Source organism: Poecilia reticulata, chromosome 18 (genome assembly GCF_904066995.2).
Source record: "Poecilia reticulata chromosome 18, P_reticulata-male-v2, whole genome shotgun sequence".
Classification (NCBI taxonomy): domain Eukaryota; kingdom Metazoa; phylum Chordata; class Actinopteri; order Cyprinodontiformes; family Poeciliidae; genus Poecilia; species Poecilia reticulata.
In genome coordinates, this window is record NC_088847.1 from 7,904,263 (window position 1) to 7,916,455 (window position 12,193).

General features: G+C 37.3%; 1 protein-coding gene and 1 long non-coding RNA gene across 2 annotated transcripts in view; one reads left to right on the forward strand and one right to left on the reverse strand.

Moving 5' to 3' along the window:
- Positions 1 to 5,102, reverse strand: part of rab39bb (RAB39B, member RAS oncogene family b) — a 12,397-nt gene extending 7,295 nt beyond the window's left edge. Inside the window, exon 1 of the mRNA XM_008435309.3 lies at positions 4,458 to 5,102. The gene's annotated coding sequence lies outside the window, so the exon portion shown is untranslated. The remainder of the gene's footprint in view (positions 1 to 4,457) is intronic.
- A 565-nt stretch (positions 5,103 to 5,667) lies between these two features.
- On the forward strand, positions 5,668 to 7,486 carry LOC145548603 (uncharacterized). Its single transcript, XR_014084620.1, has 2 exons — positions 5,668 to 6,568; positions 7,257 to 7,486. It is a non-coding gene; the product is annotated as an uncharacterized LOC145548603 (long non-coding RNA).
- The last annotated feature ends 4,707 nt before the right edge of the window (positions 7,487 to 12,193 follow it).

Consider the following 12,193-nt stretch of genomic DNA (forward strand, 5'->3'; position numbering starts at 1 on the left):
TATTAGTTTAGCTGACAGGAATCTTTGAATTATTTTTAGAGTAGAAAACACAAAAGTTTCAATAATATCCTTATTATGTCAGTTTGACTCCGCAGTTTGTTATTACAACACCAGCATCGAATAACGACAGCAGAGGTTGTCCTAGCTACTTGTGGGCCCAGGGCAAAACACAGACAGGGTACCCACTCCAGCTAAATTTGAACATATAACATTTTTTGTTCATTTTTAAAAAAATATTTAAAGCGACATTTATCTTGTACACAAATCTGTTAGACAAGCAAATGATTCAAAAAGTTACAATAACTTTCTTTTGGTAAACCAAGGTTGTCTTAATGCCAAACCTAAAGTATAGAAAGTGTATTCTTTGTACTTTGACAAATACAGTGCAGTAAATTTAAGTTAGCATTTTAATGAATCTCTGTGTGGAATATTCCAATTAAGGATTGATTGGTACTAGCAAAGATTAAATGCATTAAATGCAGTTGAGATTTCTTTAAATAATCAAAATGCAGTCTTTGCAAAATTGCAGTTTCAGATTTTTTTTTAAGCCAAAAAAAAACTTTAAAAGTTTAAGTGCCTACTTTACATTAAATGCATATTTCCTCAATATGTATTGCAGATACATATTTTTGATTATTACTAATATATTGAAAAATTATATGCACATTTTTGTTGTAATAAACATTTCAGACATCGTTCTGAAAACAAATTTCACCAGTTTTTCCATAGTGATTGTTTATTTCTGTGTAAATGAAGAGAAATGAGTTGCTATTGGATTAATATACTGGCTGGAGTTAGCAATTCGTAATTCTAATTTCCACTCCGTTTCTTGTTGAAACAAGACAAACTGTATGTCACGCTAATCCCAGATTTAGCTTCTGACATTTTGGGGATTATAAGGCAGCAACACCAAAAACTCTCAGTAATAACACTAATAAACAGCTATATATTGATCAGAAATAACCGTCTAATTCCGATTTCCAATTACAATTTACTTTAATTTCCCCCACAAATGAAATCTTGTGGCATGAACTATCACCAAAATATTTCTTCTCCAAATGAAGTGCGTCTCATCAAATGAGACACCTATGAATATGAATACTTTAAGACTAAATATATGTGTGGTTTTGAAGTAGCAGTGAAAATAGTTCTCGAGTTGTCGTCCCATTGTATGATGGATGGAGTGAACTCCTGACAGCGTCCTGGCTGACCGGCTGGTAACTCTTGGTTACATAATCATTGACAAACGCGCCACTGCATTCCGAGAGAAACAAAATGACTATGGAGTGACAAGAGAGACATAAACAGTTTAATATGCTGGATGGAGATACTCTGGAAGAGCAGAGTGATGCGTTCTCCCTGCCAAAGCTGCAAGAACCAGAACAAAGCTAGTTCTGGCTAGAACATTTCATAAGAACCCAACTGCAGAACAGCCAGGAAGTCACCTCATGTCTCTCCAACTCCAGCCCCCCCTCCTTCATATTTACCGTACCGGACGCCACCAAGAAAAAAGTTCTGGTGGCGTCGAGAACAAGTATGTATAAGCCTTCAAGCTGCAGTATGTAACTTTTATGAAGAATATGTCTTTTACATATTTGTTAAAACTATCACCATGTCACGGCAGACAGATAATCTGTGAGAAGATGTGCACCACTCCCAACCAAAAACAACCAATCAGAGCCACGAGGAGGGATTTAGCGCTGACAATCAACCTCGTGAATTCCCTGCTAAATGTGCTAATGAGCGAGAAACAATTCGTCGTTATAGGAAAATCTTTTATTTACCGTCACCGGTGGCCATGCTGACTCACCTTAGCATTCACGACAAAATCGCAATGGTACCAGAAAAAAGTCGTAATATTATTTATTTTTTTTCATGTAAAATCTTAATGTGATAATCGGGCACAAGTTTACTGTGTTGCTGAGTTATGATGTACCAAAAAAAGTTATTTAGTAGAAAAAATATAAATTTTGTAGGCTGCTAGGGTTTTATGAGAGAGTAATTTATAGAGATTACACGTCAGCAGCAGGAACTTTACAGCTTTCAGATGCACTTTGTTGTTTTTCTCATCACATTGCTGTCAACAGACCACAGCGCCTCGCTCTTCTCACTGCTTTTTGGAGACTTCTGATGCTGTTTGTTCAAAACGGCTGCGGCCGCTGCGACTTGACTGCAGATAAAAGTCACAGCAGACACCAAACACAACCACAGCATTCCTTTTCTATTGATTACCTGATCGATTTGTTCATCAAATGGACGCTTGTCTACGTTGTCACACCTCCTCTGTAATCTTATCTGTAACTTATGTCGTCTTTTCTGTGTGATTTCATTAAAATCACGAGGTTACAGCTGAATATTGTAGCGGCAGAGGATGAGACGGTGGACAGAAACCCATGAGAACAGAGTCTGTAGCGTTTTTAACGCCTTAAATCAGGAGCTACGGTGGCTCTGAGGGGACAAAGTTAGAGACGGTGGAAGTTTGGATTCTAGATTTTTCTATATATCGAGTTTTACAGAAAACAGCTGACGTGTTTTATTGTTTCTTGGCTTTTTCTGCCACCTATTGATCATAAGTCATGATCTCTGATGTGGTCAATCAATAACTGAAGACTTTCACCTTCATGTGAGCTGCTGACAAACTGAACTTTGAGTCAATGATCTTCTTTGGGAGAAAGAAATGTGTCCTTCCTGTCCTGACATAGAAAAGCAGAAAGAAACATAATATCTAGTGAAATTTCTTCTTTTCATAGTTGTTATGAACTTTATTTTTACTTTATAATTGCTCTTATAAAGAAGGAGGGTTTCTATAATTTAACAAAATCTACAGGGTCTTCTAAAAGTATTTGTAACTCTTGGGCTTTCTTCCTGCATTTTATGGGATTTTATTCACGCCAACAGAAAGTGGGCAATAACTGTAAAGTAAAATGAGTTCACAATCTGCTTTATAAGTAAAAGTAAAAAAGTACTGAAAACCACATATTATTTTCGTTCTACTTCCAAGTTCTGTAATGATTTGTGTCGATCTGCTGCATAAAATTTTAGTAAAATAGGTTGAGGTTTATGGAAGAAAGGGGTATAACTTAAAGGGGCAGTATTGTGTGTTTTTCAGGCATCTGCTGTTTTATAGCACAATCAAATAACTACGTTACCTTCAGCTCTTATAAAAATGCTGCGGTCGTTGTTGAGGGGGTGTGGAGAATTTTCCCGTCAGACTGTCAGTTCCCGAAACCACACACAAAAAAAATAAAAACCTTGTAAAAGCCCACTCGGACTCCGCCGGACTATGCACAGAGTAAAAAAGCTTTTAGGGTCCCTATCGTTTCATCTCTTAAGACCATGGGGGGGGGGTTAAAAGAAATGTGACTTTGTAAATTAACACCATGAAGTTGGGCCTCTGTGTCTTTAAGAAATACCTGCTCTTTCTGATACAATGCCTTCAGGAAGTCATCACAACGCTCCTTTATTAACCCTAACCAGTACTTCAGAAGTAGCTCCTATATGAGCTCAGATGCGTAGTTGCAGCAGGTGTTTGCTAATTGCTACTGGCTAGACTGAAGGAGCTGAGTGGGGGAGAATACAGGATTTATCAAATCAGGGCAACACTCCAGTTTTGTTTAAATGAAGGAATAACATTGCAACATGATGTAAAGCTCTAAAAAAATGGCTTTTGCACAACACCATCCCTTTATTACAACACAGTAAAGGTGTTTTCCGTATGAAATCAAGTGAGTTTCCTCAATTTTCAAAGATAATCTCCTTTGATTTTGATTTTGACACATAATCTATCTGATTTGTATCAGGCCACCAGGCGGGCAGAGGGCCAGCTTTATGAAGCCTCCCATCAGCCCTGCTCTCCAGCAGAGTCGGGTTGCACGGCCCAGTCAGTGTGCAAACATTAGCAGCTGGAATCCCTGGTGGATAGAACGGCCCCGGAGCTCTTGTTCCTGATGAGGTCCAGAAACGCCTTCCAAAATCTCCAACATCCAATATCTTTTTTAATCTTTTTCAAAATCTTTCTCTTTCTCACTGTTTATTCAATGTCACATGCTGTTTTTATTTTAATTATGTAAAGCACTTTGAAATGCCTTGCTGCTGAAATGTGCTATAGTACAAATAAAATGTGATTGATTGATTGATTGATTGATTGATTGATTGATTGATTGATTGATTGATTGATTGATTGATTGATTGATTGATTGATTGATAACAGGAGCAGATAAAGGACAGCTGGACTGGAGAGCTGACCGGGCTACTCTACTGAAACCTGCCAGAATTATCTCTAGGCACAGAAAATTATTTTTGAGGGCATATTTAATGAGCTGCTCAACAAATCACACATGTATTGTGGTGATTTCAGTCATTTTAGAGCAACTAAGTACTAAAACTATATGGCTACTAAGTTAAGTTCATTAATAGAAACATACATTGTTGATTAAAAAAAGAGGAATTGTCCCTACTTGCAGCAGGAAGTGGGTCCGCTTTAGGCCGGTGTTGCTGTTCAGGACCAGGCCGATGAGAGCTCCATGGCACCAACAAGCCGGACTGGTTCGACGCTCAGGCCGCAAAAAAAAAAATAATAATAATAATCTGCGGACTCCGTATTATTAGTATTATAAGTACAAACACACACGGGTTCGCTGGAGTCCGGAGCTGTTCCGTTTCTTACGGTCAGGGCCCCCCGCCGGACAGCTGAGACAGAAGCGCATCCAGAGCAGCAGGTGAAGCTTCTTTGAAAAACACACGGATCCTGCGGAAGACCGGTTCAAACTGAGCCCCCCGTTGTCAATAGCGTCTGAGGGAGAGGGGCGGCGGGGGGCGTGGGGGAGCGGGCTGTGAGGATGATGAGGTGGTGGTGGGGATCCCGAAAACTCCCTTCTGTGTTTGCTGAGTGTTTGGAGCTAATCGGCGCAGATGAAATGGCAGCAGAGAGCGACGGCAGCACAGCAGCAGTAGCATCATACAGCCTGACTCATCCCGCATCAGTACCATTACCGTAAAGAAGCGCGTACGGGCGCAACGAGAACGGAGCGGAGACGAAGAGGGGGTAGAAAAGATTCCCGTCTTCGCGGAAAATTCCCCAGCTTACCTTCACATAGACCTGGAATTATAGAGTTATGTATTTGACTCCTAGAAATACACAGCTTTTGTAAGTTTCCTTACAAAGCACCTAAGAAAACTTACACGTGTTTTGTACTTTTATACTAAGCAAAGTTTAACGCACTGTCAGAAGACAATGTGGGCAAATATGGAGAGCCATTTCAGCCAAAATTAAATAAATAAATAAATGGGTGAAATAAATAAAAAATGAGTAAAATAAATCAAAAAATGAAGAAAATGAGTGAAATAAATAAATAATTTGTTAAATAAATAATTTAGCTTTTTCATTAACCCATTTTTTCATTTATTTATTTTTCATATTATCAATTTCTCAATTTCCCTTTTTTCATTAATCTATTTTTCATTTACCCACTTTTCATTAATCTATTTTTCATTTAACCATTTTTTAATTTAGCTTTTTCATTAACCCCATTTTTCATTTCTTTTTTTCATATTATCAATTTCCCAATTTCTCTTTTTCATTAATCTATTTTTTATTTATCCCTTTATCCATTTACCCATTTTTCATTAATTTATTTTTCAATTAACCTCTTTTCAATTTCCCTTTTTTACTAACCCAATTTTTTCATTTATTTATTTTTCAGATTATCAATTTCTCTATTTCTCTTTTTCATTAATCTATTTTTCATTAATCTATTTTTCATTTGTCCATTTTTATTTATCCCTTTATCTATTTACCCATTTTTCATTAATCTATTTTTTAATTTAAACATTTTTTGATTTCCTTTTTCCTTTAACCCGATTTTCTATTTCCCAGTTTCATTAATCAATTTATCATATATCCCTTTTTTATTTACCCAATTTTCTTTTATCTATTTTTCATTCAACATTTGTTTGAAAAATCTTTACTTTTCCCATTTTCCAATTCCCCTTATTTATTTAGTATTTCCTTATTTTCTTATTTATCACATTCTATTTCCCCGCAAAACTTAGGAAAAAAATAAATGCAAATGAGGAGAGGCACGTCATCAGGCTACAACTTCCCCAATTGGTTGGTTAACGTCACTCCCATACTTTGCTTCAAGAAAGATGGCGACCTACTAACGGGTTATCAATAAGCTGAAGCTCATTAACTTCATTAGAAAATAGTGTTATTACTCCTGACTTTAGTTCTCGTGTGGCCGCTCAGACAGAACGTGTTTCAGTTGGCGGCTCTCATGGACTCAGAGCTTCACGGTCGGGAGTTTTTATAGTTTGAACGAAGCGGCCGCTGAAGTTGGCTTACGATTGAAGGTTCGGGACACCTTCGTAGCTACCAGCTGTGATCCAACTATAAGGAGCAACTTTACTGTACATTGTAAGTGAACTGCAATATCCAGAGGCAGCTCTATGGAGCATCGGGCTGAAAGAATGAGAGTGGAGAGCCTTGGAGATCTGCATCGGAGGCCATCTTTCAGACATGCACCGCTGCTGTCCGTCCAGGATCCTCCGGTTGCCCAGACGTTGCACGGTAAGCTACTAACGCTGATGTTTGTTTTCCAACTACAGTCATATTTAATCAATAGGGCTCAATTACGATCGCGGGAGGGTTTGCGTTGATCTCGGCAATAGGTGACAAACTGAACGCCTCCAGGATGTTGAGACCAGCACGTCCTCTGATCCAATACATCTTATTAAGAATAAAATCAACAAAACGTGTTCAAATTAATGGCCCAACAGGTTGATTAAAGACAGTAAAAAGGTAGGAGAGGTTTAGAGTCGATCGCCTTGTTTTACCTTTGTAAACAGACAACCTGAATACAGTGACCTTTAGTGAGGGTACAGAATGGAGAATGGATAAAAGCTGAACTCCTGCTACAATCTTTGCCTCTCTTGGTTACATCCCTGAGGTGTGCCAAGTGTGGCCCACATGCATAAGCACTGTTGAAAATGAGAAGCTGACATTCACAAATGACATTGAAATAAATTCTAGTCCAACTTCTGGTTTGTTGCGATTCCTCTGGATCCTGTTGGAGGAAAAATATCCCAACTTCACAAGATGTGGCTTTAACCCAACTCCTGTCAGTCTGAAGCTTCTCATATTTAGGTCATCAAACCAAAGTTCAGATCTACCATAACTGGTTCCATCGCCACCAGGTCAAAAGTACAGCTTTTTGGCGCAGCACATTTATTAATGTTTCCATCATGTATGTTTTCAGATGCAGACCATCCTGCAGGCCTCTGGTCTCAGTGTTTCCCTTCAGACTCCCAGTGGGCTCACAGCTTCAGGATGACCAGAGACCTTCACCTTTCTGGAGCAGGAACACTCGGCCACATGCACTGGTGACACATTCATTTAAAAAAATGTGTCTGTTCTTATACCATTGATATGCATTAACCGTTTGTATTTTACCGTTTTGAATAAACAAACTGTTTGATTATTATGAAATCTGTGTTCCTTCTAATATGTGAAGTTCTAATTTAATCAAATCTCATGTTTTCACGTCCCAGAGACAATAAAATGATCGTTTGTTTGTGGCTTAAAGTAAACGAAACAATCTTAATAGAACAAAGCTACAAAAATAGAATACAGATTGAAAGTTTTGGACCTGTTTTATTTTTTGGTTTCATTACACTGAAGATTCTTCAACAAGAAGCTAAACAGTGAGTGGAGTACCTTGTATGTACGACAACGTAGAAATGAACAAACTGACATATTGGGTTCTTAATAGCAACCCTAACAGTTATTTTACACAGCTTGGTTTATTGAATAATGATTGTGTTCATTTACGGACGCCTTCAATTGGAAATCTGCAATCTGAAGCGTCAGTGAAATAGTTTAACCAGTCAGTCCTCAGGTCGTCTGCCCTGCATGTTTCAGGCCTCAGTAAATGTCTGATGGATGAGCTAATGCTATCGTTTGTATCAGGGGCTCTGGAACACTTTAAAATGTTAATGTCCCGTATAACAGAGTGATATAGACAAATGTTTTCATCTCACTGTGTCATTTCCACTCTATAGCTGAAGTTCATCACATTTCTGGATGTTCTGTGTTTCAGTTAAATTGAAGTTAGCAGGTTTTTAATCATGCCACAACACCCTGTGTGTGTTGGGTTTAAGAAAAGAGGCTGCTCTGTTTGAGCACCAGCATTCATTTTTCCTCTGATGTTTGGGTGAACTCTTCTCTGTGGAGGTCGGCCGTCTCTCTGGTTCTTCCTGAAGGAGACCCATCAGGAGTTCTGGTGCTGCTCACAGTGCAGACGGTTCTCTCTGCTTCTTCCTGAAGGAGACCCATCAGGAGTTCTGGTGCTGCTCACAGTGCAGACGGTTCTCCTCACTGTTCGCCGTGTCAGGCCTGGTCCCTCTCAGCCAGGATCTCCAGTCATTCTGTTCCTTCACCCTTGAATAAACATAACAGAATATGTTCTGGGTGTTATGATTCATTTGTTAATTGAAACAATGTTTAGTATCAAAATAAGATTCATTTATTTCCTTAACAGTTCCTTCTCCTGTTCCCTCAGAAGGGCAGAGTTTAGGAGTGACTAATTACATTTACTTAAATATAGTTGAGTAACTTTTTGAAACTCAAATGAACTTTTAGGAATACTTTTACTATGCTGAACTTTTTACTTTTACTCAAGTCATTTTATTATGAGGCATCACTATTATTTAAACTAATTTTTCATTTTGTCTTTAAAATACCAACATTTCCACTGAACTTAATATTTTGGGCCTTCTAATTGTGTAATTTTTTTAAGATATGAAATAATTGATAACTTGATCAGTTACTCAGTACTGATCAACTTTTTACCAAATGCTTCTTTACTCTTGTTTAATTTCTTATTCAGCTATAATTTACTTTGAGTAAAAACATGTTGAAGTGCTACTGTTATTCCTGGAGGATAAATTGTGGGTCCTCTGTCCACCTCTAAGGAACAGTAACCACATGTTGAGGCACACGTTGACCAAAAACAGGGAAACTAAGGTGGGCAACTTATACATACAAAGAAATACTTAAATTAATAGTCATATTTACTTTATATGCATGTGGGCCACACTTGGCACACCTCAGGGATGTAACCAAGAGAGGCAAAGATTGTAGCAGGAGTTCAGCTTTTATCCATTCTCCATTCTGTACCCTCACTAAAGGTCACTGTATTCAGGTTGTCTGTTTACAAAGGTAAAACAAGGCGATCGACTCTAAACCTCTCCTACCTTTTTACTGTCTTTAATCAACCTGTTGGGCCATTAATTTGAACACGTTTTGTTGATTTTATTCTTAATAAGATGTATTGGATCAGAGGACGTGCTGGTCTCAACATCCTGGAGGCGTTCAGTTTGTCACCTACTGCCGAGATCAACTCAAAACCTCCCACGATCGTAATTGAGCCCTATTGATTAAATATGACTGTAGTTGGAAAACAAACATCAGCGTTAGTAGCTTACCGTGCAACGTCTGGACAACCGGAGGATCCTGGACGGACAGCAGCGGTGCATGTCTGAAAGATGGCCTCCGATGCAGATCTCCAAGGCTCTCCACTCTCATTCTTTCAGCCCGATGCTCCATAGAGCTGCCTCTGGATATTGCAGTTCACTTACAATGTACAGTAAAGTTGCTCCTTATAGTTGGATCACAGCTGGTAGCTACGAAGGTGTCCCGAACCTTCAATCGTAAGCCAACTTCAGCGGCCGCTTCGTTCAAACTATAAAAACTCCCGACGGTGAAGCTCTGAGTCCATGAAAGCCGCCAACTGAAACACGTTCTGTCTGAGCGGCCACACGAGAACTAAAGTCAGGAGTAATAACACTATTTTCTAATGAAGTTAATGAGCTTCAGCTTATTGATAACCCGTTAGTAGGTCGCCATCTTTCTTGAAGCAAAGTATGGGTGTGACGCTAACCAACCAATTGGGGAAGTTGTAGCCTGATGACGTGCCTCTCCTCATTTGCATTTATTTTTTTCCTAAGTTTTGCGGGGAAATAGAATGTGATAAATAAGAAAATAAGGAAATACTAAATAAATAAGGGGAATTGGAAAATGGGAAAAGTAAAGATTTTTCAAACAAATGTTGAATGAAAAATAGATAAAAGAAAATTGGGTAAATAAAAAAGGGATATATGATAAATTGATTAATGAAACTGGGAAATAGAAAATCGGGTTAAAGGAAAAAGGAAATCAAAAAATGTTTAAATTAAAAATAGATTAATGAAAAATGGGTAAATAGATAAAGGGATAAATAAAAATGGACAAATGAAAAATAGATTAATGAAAAGAGAAATAGAGAAATTGATAATCTGAAAAATAAATAAATGAAAAATTGGGTTAGTAAAAAGGGAAATTGAAAAGAGGTTAATTGAAAAATAAATTAATGAAAAATGGGTAAATGGATAAAGGGATAAATAAAAATAGATTAATGAAAAGAGAAATTGGGAAATTGATAATATGAAAAATAAAGAAATGAAAAATGGGGTTAATGAAAAAGCTAAATTAAAAAATGGTTAAATGAAAATAGATTAATGAAAAGTGGGTAAATGAAAAATAGATTAATGAAAAAAGGGAAATTGAGAAATTGATAATATGAAAAATAAATAAATGAAAAAATGGGTTAATGAAAAAGCTAAATTATTTATTTAACAAATTATTTATTTATTTCACTCATTTTCTTCATTTTTTTATTTATTTTACTCATTTTTTATTTATTTCACCCATTTATTTATTTATTTAATTTTGGCTGAAATGGCTCTCCATAGGCAAAGGATTAAAAACATTTTTGGTTTAAAAAAAAAAAAAAAAAAACAATTGTTTCTGTGGCCGTTTCTCATTAATTGAAATCTGTCTTTCATTTGTTTTTAAACATCTAGGCAGTACTTAAGAATTGAGCTGCGCACTCACTACGGTCTTTACGCTCACTCCTTGATGCGCACTTCCGGAAATAGTCGCCGGTCTTGCGCACTCACTACGGTCTGGGAATTGTAGTTTCTTCTTCTCCTCCCTCAAACCCCAAATACCTGATCTATTTACCTAGCTAGCTATGTAGTTAAGTAAGTAGGTAGCTCTTACTCTTCGGCTAACTGATAAAAAATGTAAGTACATTAAGAAACTCATCACAAATTTCAATGGACCTTTAGTTTAAAGGCTTGTGGAAGCCTTTTTCAGTATTTCTGCATGTTACCTTGTTATCCAGGACCTTTACTGCTTGACTGAAAGCAGCCAAGGTCATTCTTGTTTTATCGTTGACTAGATTTTATGATATTTGAAAGGGATTGTTTTTTGTTGTTGGGTTTGTTGAAGTCTTTTATTTTGTTTGTTTAAATCCCATTCATCATTCTTTTTAGCTTTTGTTTTTTTTTTCTTTTAATAAAATACTGTGAGTGATACACCTCTTTGAACATCAAATCAAATCTTTACTGTTGTCACTTTTTTTTTTCTTTTTTTTTTACAAATGAATAACAATATTACAGTTTTTCCCAGTCGCCCGGGAAAGAACCGATCATTCTCAGTTCTTGAATCATTTTTGACATTTGCAAGGCAGTGAGTGCTTTTCTAAAAACAATTTGTCCAAACAGCAAAACAGTAAATGAATGCTAACAGACATGACAATATTCACATTTATGCTTTGTCTGTCAACAAATGTAATTTGTTGACAGACAATGCAATTGTGATTCAGAAAGGAAAAGACAGCACTGCAGACAACAAGAAAAATAAAAGAATATATAAATAGGACAATCTGGTTAAGGAAAACAGTACGAGATGCTGTAGGACTGTCTGACTTTAATCACCTCTTCTTTTTGAAGAGACAATTCAGCTGTTTTGATTTAATCAAAAATAATAGAGCCGTATCAGCAGCCCTTCCCTCAATCGAAAAAGTTAAAATGTCTTTAACTATCCCGATTGATCGGTAGATCATTTAAATGACACCAACAAGTCACTGTGCAGAAGAGCAAATTAAGTTTTTAGGTTAAGTGTCACTGGGCTGCACAGTGGCGCAGTTGGTAGAGCTGTGGCCTTGCAGCAAGAAGATTCTGGGTTCGATTCCCAGCCCCTGGTCTTTCTGCATGGAGTTTGCATGTTCTCCCTGTGCATGTGTGGGTTTTCTCCGGGTACTCCGGTTTCCTCCCACAGTCCAAAAACATAACAGTCAGGTTAATTGGCCTC